General features: G+C 44.8%; 1 pseudogene; it reads left to right on the top strand.

Moving 5' to 3' along the window:
* LOC136161961 (U4 spliceosomal RNA) lies at positions 1-121 on the top strand (annotated as a pseudogene).
* Positions 122-15,901: the final 15,780 nt, after the last annotated feature.

Here is a 15,901-nt window from a genome sequence, read left to right as displayed (position 1 = left end):
AGCTTTGCGCAGTGGCAGTATCGTAGCCAATGAGGTTTATCCGAGGCGTGATTATTGCTAATTGAAAAAAAAATAAAAAAATAAAAATAAAAAATAATTGATTGTGTCCTTTCCCAGGTCAAGCACTGTTCCAGGAAATAGAGCTAGAATACAGTCATGAACAAAACAGACAAAAGTCCCAGATAAGGAACTTGAATTCTAGTGAGGTGGATGGTGGAGGAAGCCAATAAACAACATAAAAAATGTGAGATAAAATACTCTGACCTGTACTCTGGTGAAACACAGGCAGGAAAGGAGGAGCAAGAACAAGGGAAGAGACTTAGAATTCTATAACAATGTATATTTCATAATTACTCTGTGATGGGTGTAATCTAAGCATTTTGCATGTATGCACTCAGTAAATCCTTCCAGCCACCCTAGGAGGAAAGTCCTATTATTTGGATCTTATTAGAGGTGAAACTGTGAGTCACAGGGAATTAGAGGCTTCACTTATCAAGGGTTCTGCAGCTAACAAGAGGCAGAGCCAGCACTTGACCTCTAGATATCTGGTTTAAGTTACTCCCTTAAGCCAGCCGAGGTGTATAATAGCCTCAGTACAGGATAGTCCATCTTTCTGGACTGCTTTAGGTACATATTTCAGTTCAGTTCAGTCACTCAGTCATGTCTGACTATTTATGACCCCATGGACTGCAGCACAACAGGCTTCCCTGCCCATCACCAACTCCCGGAGCTTACTCAAACTCATGTCCGTCAAGCTGGTGATGCTATCCAACCATCTCATCCTCTGTTGTCCTCTTCTCCTTTTGCCGTCAATCTTTCCCAGCATCAGAGTTTTTTCCAATGAATTAGCTCTTTGCATCAAGTGGCCAAAGTATTGGAGTTTCAGCTTCAGCATCAGTCCTTCCAATGTATATTCAGGACTGATTTCCATTAGGATTGACTGGCTGGATCTCCTTGTCAAGAGTCACTCTAACACCACAGTTCAAAAGCATTAATTCTTGAAAAAAAAAAAAACGAAAAAAAAAAAGCATTAATTCTTCAGCTTTCTCTATGGTCCAACTTTCACATCCACATTTGACTACTGGAAAAACCATAGCTTTGACTACATGGACCTTTGTTGGCAATGAGTTGGTCAGAGCTTTTCTTCCGAGGAGCAAGCATCTTTTAATTTCATGACTGCAGTCACCATCTGCAGTGATTTTGGAGCCCCCAAAAATAAAGTCTGTCACTGTTTCCATTGTTTCCCCATTTATTTGCCAGGAAGTGATGGGACCAGATGCCATGTTCTTAGTTTTTTGAATGTTGAGCTTTAAGCCAGCTTTTTCACTCTCCTCTTTCACTTCCAAGAAGAGGCTCTTTAGTTCCTCTTCACTTTTTGCCATAAGGTTGGTGTCATCTGCATGTCTGAGGTTATTGATTTCTCCCAGCAATCTTGATTCCAGCTTGTGCTTCGTCCAGTCTGACATTTCTCATGATGTAATCTGCAAATAAGTTAAATAAGCAGGGTGACAATATATAGCCTTGTCGTACTCCTTTCCTAATGTGGAACCTGTCGTTCCATGTCTGGTTCTAACTGTTGCTTCTGACCTGCATACCCAAGATGGCAGAGTAGAAGGATGTGTGCTCATCTTCTCCTGTGAGAACTCACTGGTGAACAACCATCTACAGAAGAACATTGGATCCCACCAAAAAAAGATACCCTCTGTCCAAGGGTAAAGGAGAAGCCCCAACAAGATGGTAGGAGGGGTGAAATCATGTTTATAATCAAAACCCCATATCTGCCAGAGATGCTCAGAGGGCTCAAACAAAACCTTGAGTGCACCAGGACCCAGAGACCCCACAGGTACTGAGCCAGACCTGCCTTGAGCGTTCAAGGGTCTCCTTTGGTAGCATGGGTCAGCAGTGGCCTGCCACAGGGACAGGGACTCTGGCTGCAGCAGACCTAGGAGGCCCAGTGTGTGGCCTAAGTCCTCTTGGAGAAGGTCACCATTAGCCCCATCATAGAGCCACAGAGCAGACAACCCACAAGCTGGAGAACAATTATACCAAAGAAGTTCTCACACTGTTAATGAAAGTTATAGGGCCCACAACAGGTTTCCCAACCTGGGGATCTGGCAAAGGGACAGAGAACCCCCAGGGAATTTGACCTTGGACACCAGTGGGATTGGATTACAGAATTTCCCCAGGACTGGGAAACAGACTCTTGGAGGGCACAAAACCTTGTACATACCAGGACCCAGGAGAAAGGAGCAGTGACCCCATAAGAGACTGAGCCAGACTTGGCGGTGAGTGTCCAGGAGTCTCTGGCAGAGGCGTGGGTCGACAGTGGTCTGCCGAGCAGTCAGGGGCACTGAATACAACAGTGCTAACATAAACCCTTTTGAAAGAGGTTGTCATTACCCCTACCATAGACTGGCCTCAGGCCAAACAACAGGGAGGGCACATAGCCCCACCCAAAAACAGAAAATTGGATTAAAGATCTACTGAGCATGGCCTTTCCCATCAGAATAAAACCCAGATTCCCCCACAGTCAGTCCCTCCCATTAGGGAGCTTCCACAAGCCTCTTATCCTTATCCATCAGAGGACAGACAGAATGAAAACCACAACCACAGAAAACTAACCAAACTGATCACATGGACCACAGCCTTGTCTAATTCATTGAAACTATGAGCCATGCTGTATAGGGCCACCCAAGACGGATGGGTCATGGTGGAGAATTCTGACAAAACGTGGTCCCCTGGAGAAGGGAATGGCAAACCACTTCGGTATTCTTACCTTGAGAACCCCGTGGTTCTTAAGGTACATTTTTGGAGTCCCCTTCTCCTGTGTCTGCTCCCTTCTTCCTCTCCTCTGCCCCTCTTTCTTTCCTCCTCTCAGGCTTCCAGATCCATGTGGTTACTGGAGTCCCAAAGGAGCTGATCTAGGATTTCAATTCAGGACTATTCAGGACCCTGAAGCTCTTAACCACTAGACTTTGATGTTAATTTCAAAGAGCATAGCTTGCTGGGCAGCAAATACATACTTAATTAAACAGTGCCTTCAAAAATGAAGGGACAGGTGGATCAGTGAAGGTAAGGCCCAAAGAAATCGGCAGATGTATACAGGCATGAGAGCCAAATAAAGCAAGAAAGGCAGCATGTGCCTGAAAAGAACAGCAAGGACTAGCACAGTCTGGGCGACGAGCAGCTTTGGAAACACCTGGAACTGAACAGTCTTCCTAAGTATTGCTGTAAATACAAGTTTGCAACCTCCTAGCCAGGCAGACCTAACCTTGTTTTTCAACTACAGTTTGATAGGAGTCTCTTGCAGGGCTTTTTTCCTTTTATGGACGAGGACAAGTGTGTTTGGGGGGACGTAATTTGGGAGAGGCACCTGGTCAAGCTGAGACCGGCACCTGGGGAGGGAAGAAGGCGCCCTTGAGAGAAGCAGAAATGCCGAGGGGCCGGGAGAGAGAATTGTGCTGCTAATCCCTCACACCCACCGGGACTTTACCAGCTCCTAATCGCCTAATAGCAGGGCACATAATTGGCAGAAAAGATTGCCCTGCCCTTTACGCATGTGTCTGCAATTACTTTTCCAACCGGGGTGATAAGTGGCACGATTGGTTTCCTTGTGCCGACGCAGCCGCTGCTCGGCGCCAGGGGCCTTTCTCCCGAAGCTGCAGTGGGCACCGCGGGTCACAGGCTCAGCAGCCCCCCAGCAACCGATCATTTTCCATCACCAAGGAGAAAATCCCCAATTCCTGGCTAGTGCCTGACCTCATCCGCTGCCTCCCTCCTTCACACACTCTGCTTCACACCGGCTTCCTCGCTGGGCTCCGGCACCATCACCCCAGCTTGCTCTTGTATCTGTGCTTACCTTTGCCACATACTCTGCCCCGTTTCCCCTCTTGCTTTCTTTAGGTCTGGGCTCACAACTCACCTCCTCAGAGAAACCTTCTGTAAACACTCTTATCTATGAGCAACTCAAGGAACTCAAAGCGGGGCTCGGTAACAACCTAGAGGGGTGGGATGGGGAGGGAGGTGGGAGGGATGTTCAAGTGTGAGGGGACGTGGATAAACCTAAAGCTGATTCCGGTTGATGTTTGGTAGAAACCAATGCTACACAGGAAAGCAATTATCCTTCAATTAAAAGTAAATAAACACAATTTCTCTCTCCCACTCCCTAGCCCCAGGTTACACCTCTCATTCCTGTTCTTCTTCATATCACATACCAGTGCAGTCCCGTGTCTTGCCTGTGTCTGTCCACGTGCTTATTATCTGTTTCCTAGTCTGGATGGGAACTCTATGAAGGAGGCCTTCGACTTGATCATCACTGCATCCTCAGTGTCCAGAAGGAAGCCCATGACAGCGTGAGCTCACAAAAAATATTACTGAAAGGAGTGGTTGGACAGTGAGTAGATGCAACGCTGCAAACACACCACATGCCACGCCAGGAGGTGTGTGCTTTACGAACACAGCAAAAGTTATTTGAGTGGAAGCAGAGAGTATGCACTCTGGAGACCCGTGGGCCTGAATTTACAGCTAAGTTCTGACCTTTAGAAGTTCTGGTCCATCATCTTGCACCAGCCTGAGCCCGTTTCATTATCAGTAAACTGAGAATGAAAATAGTAGCTCTCTCATTCAATTGTTGCTTGAATTAACTGAGGCAATGCTTATACAACACATGACCCTGTACCTGGCATATAAATGATTATAGCAATTCAATGAATAGTCATAGATACTGGTATTTCTATTCACCCCATGAGGACGGAAAGAGAAAGAGGTATCCATACTAGCTGAGCACCTGTGATATGGGTGGTATGAGCTGTCCTGTGCTAAGTGGCTTCAGTGGTGTCCGACTCTTTGCGACCCTATGGACTGTAACCCGTCAGGCTCCTTTGCCCGTGTGGATTCTCCAGGCAAGAATACTGGAGTGGGTTGCCATACCCTCCCCATGTGGGTGGTACCCCCCTGGCTAATTTTACCTGCCTAAACTTCTTCCCCACAGCTGTCTTCTGAAACAGGCACAGCTATCCCTGGTTTCTAGATGAGAAAACTGAGGCACCTGAAAACCAAGTGGTTTGCCCAGTTTCATTCAGTTCCTAAGTGATGGGTCCAGAACTCAAATCCAGGCTCTCTTCTTTTTCATTACAGTAGGTTGCTTCTCTTGAAAATAAAAACAGAGCACAGAAAACAAACAGGACATGGACACAAGCAGCCCCAGGGTGTGGAAACTTTATTTTGAGGCTCAGTTTAAATTCTCCCAAGTACTTCTTCATGACAGCTCCAGTAGAAAAGGATTACCCTTGGGTAGCATTGCCGGATAAAATACAGGATGCTTAATTAAATATGCATATCAGATAAATAAAAAATATTTTTTTATATAACCATTATTGCATACTTAATTTTCTCTCCCCTCCTCTTTTCTCTTCCCACCAGCTTCCTCCTTCCTTTTCTCTCTCTTTTTTTGTTCAGCTGGCAACTTTACAGCCAGCCTTGTATTTCTTTACAGCACTTTACAGTCCCTCAAGGTGTCCATTTATAAACTAACCAGTGCTCCCCACCAGGCTGGAAGTTTGCAGGGAGATTCTGGAGTGTCCGTCCAATCTACAGCCCGCCTGTCTGATAATGACCTTACCCCACCCACAAGGGGGCCTACCTGACTCCCTGGGAAGGATCCCAAGCCACTCTTGCCAATTCAGTTCTCTCTCTTGAGAATATGAACCAAGAAAGTGGAAGATGGAGCTAAGTCAAATCAATGAACCAGGAAACAGTTCAATAAATTTCTCTTTCTTTTCTTTTTCTCTCTCATTTTTTGGTTTTGCTTTTGCTTTGGTTTGTTTATTTTATTTCAAGTGGGATTTTGGCTTTTATAGCCAAATCAGTCTTAACTAGGCCATACCTCTCTTGTGGCCATTTACCCAGAGGAGATATAAAACGACCCACATTTTTGAGCACCTAGATGAAGACATTACTGCCTTTTTAAAATTCTCTAATGTTATTTCCTCAATTGGATGCATTTTATTTTAAATCAGAAAAAATACTATCCAGAGCCCATTTTATGGAAAAGGTGACATCATTTAATGTCTTGAAAATAACAGTAATTCTAAGTGTCATCAGCTTTGACGAGCGCCCTCCATCCAGTCTTCACATACTGTCTGGGTGGCAAGGCACATAAACTGGGAGGGAAGAAAACTGACTTCTCTGAAGGGAAGCGAAAACCCCACCCTAGGCTTCCTGTATGGGATGGGTCTCTCACGGCAATGGCCAGACTCCTTCATGGCCCTGCATCTGTGGCCTCATCCTGGCCTAGTCAATGGGTCTCTTACACACCCCGGGAGTAGGGAAGCACTAACAGCATCCTTTCCCCCCCAGTTTTAGAAAGGAAATTGGAAAATTCTAGACAGAACATGGAGCTGCTTATGCCAGTCATAGAGGCTTAAGTCCCTCTAAATATATCTGAGCAGCAGCCATGTCTGTAACAACTGTAAAGTCCTCCTCACTTGGCCCCCAGACCTGGACCTGACCCTGGCCACCCCTGCTCTGCCCAGCTCCTGATCCTTATGGTCTGGCTTTTATTTCTGGTCTCATGCTGGTGACAATCCGCAGTCAACTGAACTTCATGTCACATATTCTGAAATTGAAAAATCTCAACTAACAAGAGAGCCAGAGTGTTTTACTCTGCTTGATCCCCACCATGACCCCTTTATAGATCTTCAAAGCCTTACTCTCTTGGAAAAATGCTACAGCCCATTTAGAGACCCTGCATGTTCTACTGGACAAATATAGTGACTTCTTTCAAAGGCGTGCCATCTGTATGCTTTTCAAAGAGCCTTTGTGAAGTTTGCTAACTTATGGCAAGGGCCACCTTCCTCTCCTCTGCTGAGAATCACAAGACTTCGTCTTTCCCCCACAATGTCACAAGACCCCTCCTGTCCTGATGACCACAGGGCAACATCCACAGGGGTCGTTGGTTGTGTTCATGGACTTTCTTAAGCCTGAAACTTGATGTGTGAGGGATCTGGGGTACAGAATTCCCAGGCTTCTGAATGGTGAGTATTCTCCTCTTTTCCTTCCTGCAACGTGATTCAAATAAACTACAAAGTTTTCTTTAAAAAAAAAAAAATCAATCTCCCCCGCCCCCGCCCCGCCCTGCTTTTACTCTGTAGATTAAAAGCAAAAATTGGTATCTCTGTTTCGACTGACAGGTCTCCCTGGCACCAAGTTCATACCACTGCATTAGTTACCTACCTTTGCCCCAGAACTCAATGGCTTAAAATAAGACTAAACATTTATTATCACTCAGAGTTCCTATTGGTTAGAAATTCAGGAGCAACTCAGCAGGATAATACTGACTTGAGGATTTCTGTTAGGGCCAAGAGACAGAACAGGACTACAGTCATCTGAAGGCTTGACTGGGATTGGTCAGTAGTTAGTTCAGTTCAGTCGCTCAGTCATATCTGACTCTTTACGACTCCATGGACTGCAGCACGCCAGGCTTCCCTGTCTATCACCAACTCCTGGAGCTTGCTCAAACTCATGTCCATTGAGTCGGTGATGCCATCCAACCATCTCATCCTGTGTCGTCCCCTTCTCCTCCCCAGCTTCAATCTTTCCCAGCATCAGAGTCTTTTCCAGTGAGTCAGCTCTTTGCATCAGGTGGCCAAAGTATTGGAATTTCAACTTCACCATCAGTGCTTCCAATGAACACCCAGGCCTGATTTCCTTTAGGATGGACTGGTTGGATCTCCTTGCATTGCAAGGGGCTCTCAAGAGTCTTCTCCAATACCACAGTTCAAAAGCATCAATTCTTTGGCTCTCACCTTTCTTTATAGTCCAACTCTCACAACCCATACATGACTACTGGAAAAACCATAGCTTTGACTAGATGGACCTTTGATGGCAAAGTAATGCTTTCTAATATGCTATCTAGGTTGATGCCTTCCAAAGAGCAGGAATCTTTTAATTTCATGGCTACAATCACCATCTGCAGTGATTTTGGAGCTCAAAAAAGAAAGTCTCTCACTGTTTCCATTGTTTCCCCATCTACTTGCCATGAAGTGATGGGACCAGATGCCATGATCTTAGTTTTCTGAATGTTGAGCTTTAAGCCAACTTTTTCACTCTCCTCTTTCACTTTCATCAAAAGGCTCTTTAGTTACTTTTTGCTTCCTGCCATAAGGGTGGTATCATCTGCATATCTGAGGTTATTAATATTTCTCTCTACAATCTTGATTCCAGCTTGTGCTTCATCCAGCCTGGCATTTCACATGATGTACTCTGCATATAAGTTAAATAAACAGGGTGACTATAAACAGCCTCGATGTACTCCTTTCCCAATTTTGAACCAGTATGTTGTTCCATGTCCAGTTCTAACTGTTGGTTCTTGACATGCATACAGATTTCTCAGGAGGCAAGTCAGGTGATCTGGTATTGCCATCCCTTTAAGAATTTTCCACAGTTTGTTGTGATCCACACACTCAAAGGCTTTGGCGTAGTCAATAAAGCAGAAGTAGATGTTTTTCTGGAACTCTCTTGGTTTTTCGATGATCCAGTGGATGTTGGCAATTTGATCTCTGGTTCCTCTGTCTTTTCTAAATCCACCTTAACATGTGGAAATTCATGGTTCACATACTGTTGAAGCCTGGCTCAGAGAATTTTTTTTTAAATTTTTTTTATTAGTTGGAGGCTAATTACTTCACAATATTTCAGTGGGTTTTGTCATACATTGACATGAATCAGCCATAGAGTTACACGCATTCCCCATCCCGATCCTCCCTCTCCCCTCCCTCTCTACCCGACTCCTCTGGGTCCTCCCAGTGCACCAGGCCCGAGCACTTGTCTCATGCATCCCACCTGGGCTGGTGATCTGTTTCATCATAGATAATATACATGCTGTTCTTTCGAAACATCCCACCCTCACCTTCTCCCACAGAGTTCAAAAGCCTGTTCTGTACTTCTGTGTCTCTTTTTCTGTTTTGCATATAGGGTTATCATTACCATCTTTCTAAATTCCATATATATGTGTTAGTATGCTGTAATGTTCTTTATCTTTCTGGCTTACTTCACTCTGTATAATGGGCTCCAGTTTCATCCATCTCATTAGAACTGATTCAAATGAATTCTTTTTAAAGGCTGAGTAATATTCCATGGTGTATATGTACCACAGCTTCGTTATCCATTCATCTGCTGATGGGCATCTAGGTTGCTTCCATGTCCTAGTTATTATAAACAGTGCTGCAATGAACATTGGGGTGCACGTGTCTCTTTCAGATCTGGTTTCCTCAGTGTGTATGCCCAGAAGTGGTGTTGCTGGTCATATGGCAGTTCTATTTCCATTTTTAGAAAACCCTAAAGACTCTTCCAGAAAATTACTAGAGCTAATCAATAAATATAGTAAAGTTGCAGGATATAAAATTAACACAGAGAAATCCCTTGCATTCCTATATACTAACAATGAAAAAACAGAAAGAGAAACTAAGGAAACAATATCATTCACCATTGCAACAAAAAGAATAAAATACTTAGGAGTATATCTACCTAAAGAAACAAAAGACCTATACATAGAAAACTATAAAACACTGATGAAAGAAATCAAAGAGGACACAAACAGATGGAGAAACATACCGTGTTCATGGATTGGAAGAATCAATATTGTTAAAATGGCTATTCTACCCAAAGCAATCTATAGATTCAATGCAATCCCTATCAAGCTACCAACAGTATTTTTCACACAACTAGAACAAATAATTTCACAATTTGTATGGAAATACAAAAAACCTCAAATAGCCAAAGTAATCTTGAGAAAGAAGAATGGAACTGGAGGAATCAACCTGCCTGACTTCAGACTCTACTACAAAGCCACAGTCATCAAGACAGTATGGCTCAGAGAATTTTGATCATTACTTTGCTAGTGTGTGAGATGAGTGTGGTAGTTTGAACATTCTTTGGCATTGCCTTTCTTTGGGATTGGAATGAAAACTGACCTTTTCCAGTCCTGTGGCCACTGCTGAGTTTTCCAAACTTGCTGGCAGATTGAGGGCAGCACTTTCACAGCATCATCTTCTAGGATTTGAAATAGCTCAACTGGAATTCCATTACCTCCACTAGCTTTGTTCCTAATGATGCTTCCTAAGGCCCACTTGACTTTGCATTCCAGGATGTCTGGCTCTAGGTGAGTGATCACACTATCCTGGTTATCTGGGTCATGAAGATATTTTTGTATAGTTCTTCTGTGTATTCTTGCCACCTCTTCTTAGTATCTTCTGTTTCTGTTAGGTCCATACTGTTTGTGTCCTTTTTTGTGCCCATCTTTATCTGTCCTTTATTGAGCACATCTTTTCATGAAATGTTCCCTTGGTATCTCTAATTTTCTTGAAGAGATTTCTAGTCTTTCCCATTCTATTGTTTTCCTCTATTTCTTTGCACTGATCACTGAGGAAGGCTTTCTCATCTCTCCATGCTATTCTTTGGAACTCTGCATTCAAATGGGTATATCTTTCCTTTTCTCCTTTTCCTTTAGCTTCTCTTCTTTTCTCAGCTCTTTATAAGACCTCCTCAGACAACCATTTTGCCTTTTTGCATTTCTTTTTCTTGGATATGGTCTTGATCACTGCCTCTTATACAATGTCATGAACCTCCATCCATACTTCTTCAGTCACTCTATCAGATCTAATCCCTTGAATCTATTTGTCACTTCCACTGTTTAATCAGCATTATACTGGGATTGCAGAACTTTCTTTCAAAGTGGATCCCTCATATGGCTGGCAAACCAGTGCTTGCTTTTGGCAGGAGACCCCTGTTCTTCTTCACATGAGTTTGCTCAGGTCATAGTGACTGACTTTCCCCAGAGTGAGAGATCCAAGAGACCAGGGAGGAAGTGGTAGTACCTTCCATGACAGAGCCTCAGAAGTCACACACTGTAACCACTGCCATACTTGACTGGCCCTCTGAGTCACTGTGGGAGGAGATTACATGAAAGTGTGGACACATGAAGCCCAGGACCACTGGAGTCATCAAGGAGGCTGGATCCCACATTTACCTCTGATTCTTCCCTCCTTTTTCTCTTCTGGCAAGTCCTTCATCAATACCATTTTAAGCCCCTAAATATCCATTCAAGGATTTATCTATATGGCTCCAGCCAATACCTTAAATTATCTAAAATGGCTTTATTTATCAGGGCAAAACTTGTCTCTTAAATATGAAATAGAGAATCAGTGAGATCTACATTGGCACTATCTTATGAGAGAAAAGATGGGACAATAAGTTCAGATAGTCTGAAGGAAAACTTGATTGACAAAAACAGACCCAAAAGTGATCATTATAATTCTGGGTTATATTAATAGACATGGAGTATGTTTTTAAATGAGGTAATATTCTTACTGATGACTGAAATTTGAGCTTAAGTCTAATAACAGAATACATCATGAGAAACACTGGGCTGGAGGAAGCACAAGCTGGAATCAAGATTGTAGAGAGAAATATTAATAACCTCAGATATGCAGATGACACCACCCTGATGGCAGAAAGTGAAGAAAAGCTAAAGAGCCTCTTGATGAAAGTGAAAGAAGAGAGTGAAAAAGTTGGCTTAAAGCTCAACAATCAGAAAACTAAGATCATGGCATCTGGTCCCATCACTTCATGGCAAATAGATGGGGAAACAGTGGAATAAAGTCAGTGGCTGACTTTATTTTTTGGGACTCCAAAATCACTGCAGATGGTGATTGCAGCCATGAAATTAAAAGATGCTTACTCCTTGGAAGTAAAGCTATGACCAACCTAGACAGCATATCAAAAAGCAGAGACATTACTTTGCCAACAAAGGTTCTTCTAGTCAAGGTTATGGTTTTTCCAGTAGTCATGTATGGATGTGAGAGTGGGACTATAAAGAACGGTGAGAGCCAAAGAATTGATGCTTTTGAACTGTGGTATTGGAGAAGACTCTTGAGAGTCCCTTGCAATGCAAGGAGATCCAACCAGTCCATCCTAAAGGAGATCAGGCCTGGGTGTTCATTGGAAGGACTGATGGTGAAGCTGAAACTCCAATACTTTGGCCACCTGATGCAAAGAGCTGACTCACTGGAAAAGACTCTGATGCTGGGAAAGATTGATGCTGGGGAGGAGAAGGGGACGACAGAGGATGAGATGGTTGGATGGAATCACCAACTCAATGGACATTAATTTGGGTGAACTCCAGGAGTTGGTGATGGACAGGGAGGCCTGGCGTGCTGCAGTTCATGGGGTCGCAATGAGTCAGACATGACTGAGTGACTGAACTGAACTGAACTAATAACATAACAGGAGGGACTCTGACAACTCAACGTAGGTTCAGAAATGAGGGAGCTGGGGTGAAATCCAAACTGAAAGCATAATAAAGATGCTAAACATTTCACAGTCCCTGCTAAGGTCAGAATGTTTTGTGCCTCCCTCACTAAAATCCACATATTGAATCTTAAAACCCAAGGTAATGGTATTAGGAGGTGGAGCCTTTGAATGGAGTCCTCAGAAATGACAGTAGTGTTCTTATAAAAGAAATCCCTCACCCCTTCCACCATGTGAGGTCACAACACTGTGACCAAGAGAAGGAGATACACTTAGCCATGCTGGTCCCTGATCTTGGACTTCTAGCTTCCAGGGCAGTGAGAAATTAATTTCTATTGTTTGTAGACCTCTTGGTCTGTGGCATGTTGTTATCACAGCCTGAATGGACTAAGACAAGCACTATCTCCAGTGCACTGACTGACCTGTTTTCTTACCACCCATCACTTCCCTCAGTTTTCCCTTCCACACTGTCCAGGTTTTACTGCACCTTAGATGCCTCCATCAATAACCTTTCACCAGGCCTACACAACCCTCATACCTTCCTTCATCTTTCCCCTCTCTGCACCCTACAATGGGCCCACTACAGACCAGCAGACTCAAGAGAAACAGCAATGGCAAAACCACGCCCAGACATAGCACTTTACAGTTTACTAAGGGCTTGCATGTCTGATATTTTCCCACCAAGTTATCTTAGCCTTGGTCTCTGGAGTCCCAAGGGAAAGCAACCAGTGGCAGGCACTCTGGGTGCATGGAGGGGCCTATATTTCTTCCTTAACCCAAGGAAGACTATCTTAACATATATAGTTGTGCAACTTCCCAAAGCCAGAACAAGCTTACAGCTGCACTACACAGAAGGAAATGGAAGCCCAGAAAGCTTCAGTCACACAGCACAGTTGCCCCAAATGTTGGTGGCAAAGCCAGAACCAGTAACCAGAGTACTCAGGCTCTCAGCACCTTCCCTCCTTTGCACCATTACGGAAAAGTCCTCCTATGGGTCCGGGTGGAGGATATGGGAGGACGGCAGGAAAGTGCTTTCTGCTGTGCAGAGCAGAGCTCTGGTGCTGGGGGTCCCAGAGCTGAAGGCAATAATGGCTTGCACTTATCAGTCCCCATTCCTCTCGCTGTCTCCCCCTGTGACATTCATTATCAAAAACACAGGCACCAGGGAAGGGCACGAGCTAGAATCAGAAGAATGCTCAGGCGCCCTTGCTGCCTTTAGAGGCTTTCTTTTCCATTTCTAATAAACTCTGTTAAAAGCCTGTGCCTGGGAGTGTAAAAAAGTGGAGCACAAGCAACAAAGGCAAACATCTATTTTATTTGTGTGACAATGGCTCATGGGAGAAGCTGGCTTTGGCATAACAACGCAGCTCTTCTCCTCGATGTTACATGAGTGAGCGAATTCAAAAGAGCTTATGGAAAGACACAGGAGATTACTGGAGTCTGGGAAGGTTTAGGGAGCAGAAACTGACAGACCCTGTCACAGCAGGGGGCTGAGGGGGGGGTAGCCAGGGGTTTCCAAACACCCCCCGGAGACTCGGGACAGAGAGTGGAGAGGACAAAGGCAGGTGGCCAGAAGAAGCAGCTGAGAAAATTACCCTAATTTTGGTAATTCTTGGTTTCTCAGGAAAAATTGGAAGTGGTGCTGTCCTTCCCCACCCCTACAATGCCAACAATTGCAGAAGGAAGGCAACTGGGGGTCAGCGGTTTAAAAAAGGCCTGGTCTACCTTCTTTTGCGGGAAGAGAAGGCAGGGAGGTGGCAGAGACTTGCCTGCTGGATCACTGGGTCCTCAGACCCCAGGGCATCCCCCAGAAAAGGCATCCTGTACCAAACGTTTTGGCAACCTACTCCAGTGTTCTTGCCTGGAGAATCCCATGGACAGAGGAGCCTGGACACAGTCCACGGGGTTGTAGAGAGTTGGACACGACTGAGCGACTCACACACACACCAAACTTTTTAAATTACAAACTTGCCATGGGACCTGAGCAGGGCTTTCTAAGGGCTCTTGCAATGAAAGAGGAGTCCTTCCTCAGAGCAAAAGTCAGCCTCTCTGGTTTCCCTGAAGACTCTGTTCTCCTTGACCTTCTCAGGATCTAAGCCATGGCGGTAGTCTCCCCTCTGCCTGGGCGGTCAGCCTCCACCCCCCTCAACGTCTGTCTCATCTGCACCCTGGAACTAAGGTGCCACCTCCAAACGGGAAGCAGAACAACACAGGCGGCTGAAGGTGAACCAGGCCCGCTGATGCTCACTCACTGGGAAAAATGCATCCACTTTACTTCTTCACCCTTCAACTCCAGATAGACTCTCACCAGCAGAGAGAACTGGGGGGTGGGGGGGGGGGGGACTTAAAGGGTTATTGTCACCTCTGCCTCAGAACCCCAACCCAAAGGTATGACTCAGTAAGTTCAGTCACTCAGTTGTGTCCGACTCTTTGTGACCCCATGGACTACAGCACACCAGGCCTCCCTATCCATCACCAACTCCCGGAGTTTACTTAAACTCATGTCCATTGAGTCAGTGATGCCATCCAACCATCTCATCCTTTGTCGTCCTCTTCTCTTCCTGCCCTCAATCTTTCCCAGCATCAGGGTCTTTTCAAATGAGTCAGTTCTTCACCTCAGGTGGTCAACTATTGGAGTTTCAGCTTCAGCATCAGTCCTTCCAATCAACATTCAGGGTTTATTTCTTTAGGATTCACTCATTGGATCTCCTTGCAGTCCAAGGGACTCTCGAGAGTCTTCTCCAACACCACAGTTCAAAAGCATCAATTCTTCAGTGCTCGACTTTCTTTATAGTCCAGCTCTCACATCCATACATGACTACTGGAAAATCCATAGCCTTAACTAGACGGACCTTTGTTGGCAAAGTAATGTCTTTGCTTTTTAATATGCTGTATAGGTTGATCATAGCATACGAGTATGACTACAAGAACACAAATGGATTTCTTCATAATTTTTCTCCAGGGCCCCAATGTTTTCTTGAAGATTATTTTCAACAAAAGAAGCTAAACTTAGGAGGTAAACTTCATAATAGCTGAAATTCTTCTAAGTGTTTTCTCTTCCTATTGTATAGGTCCTCCCCTTTTGGAGCAGTATTATTTCTACACCCTCCACTATACACATAAGAAAACTGACTCTTGCAGATGTGAAGCCTTAACAATGGTCTCCCAGCAAGGAAGTGATGGAGTAAACATTTCAAGCAAGGCCAACAGACTGCTGACCACTACTCCACACACCGCCTCAATTACAACTATAGGCTTGGCTCCAGGGTCAGATCATGGCCACCTTGGACATGCTGAGGAGTCTGGGTTCAGCTGGTCAGGAGCTCCGCTCCATGCTCACGGCTGTCCCACCCTAAGTCACCTCCCAGGGCCTCCCAGTTCTCTCAGCTGCCTTTGACTGTTTCCCGGATGCTGACACCAAGGTTGAGTGACAGTGACAGGAGCTCAGACCTCCTCCAGAAAGAGAAAAAGGAGCCCTGATTCCGGCAAGGGAGTGTCTATGCCCTTCTTGGCGAGAGCCTGCTAGCCAGCACCTTATTATGCTACAAGAGTACTCGCCGTCCTCTTTAAGCCCATTCATCATTGTTCAGTAAGTCCA

This window comes from Muntiacus reevesi, chromosome 2, assembly GCF_963930625.1.
Source record: "Muntiacus reevesi chromosome 2, mMunRee1.1, whole genome shotgun sequence".
Lineage (NCBI taxonomy): Eukaryota > Metazoa > Chordata > Mammalia > Artiodactyla > Cervidae > Muntiacus > Muntiacus reevesi.
This window is presented reverse-complemented; position numbering and strand designations above follow the sequence as displayed.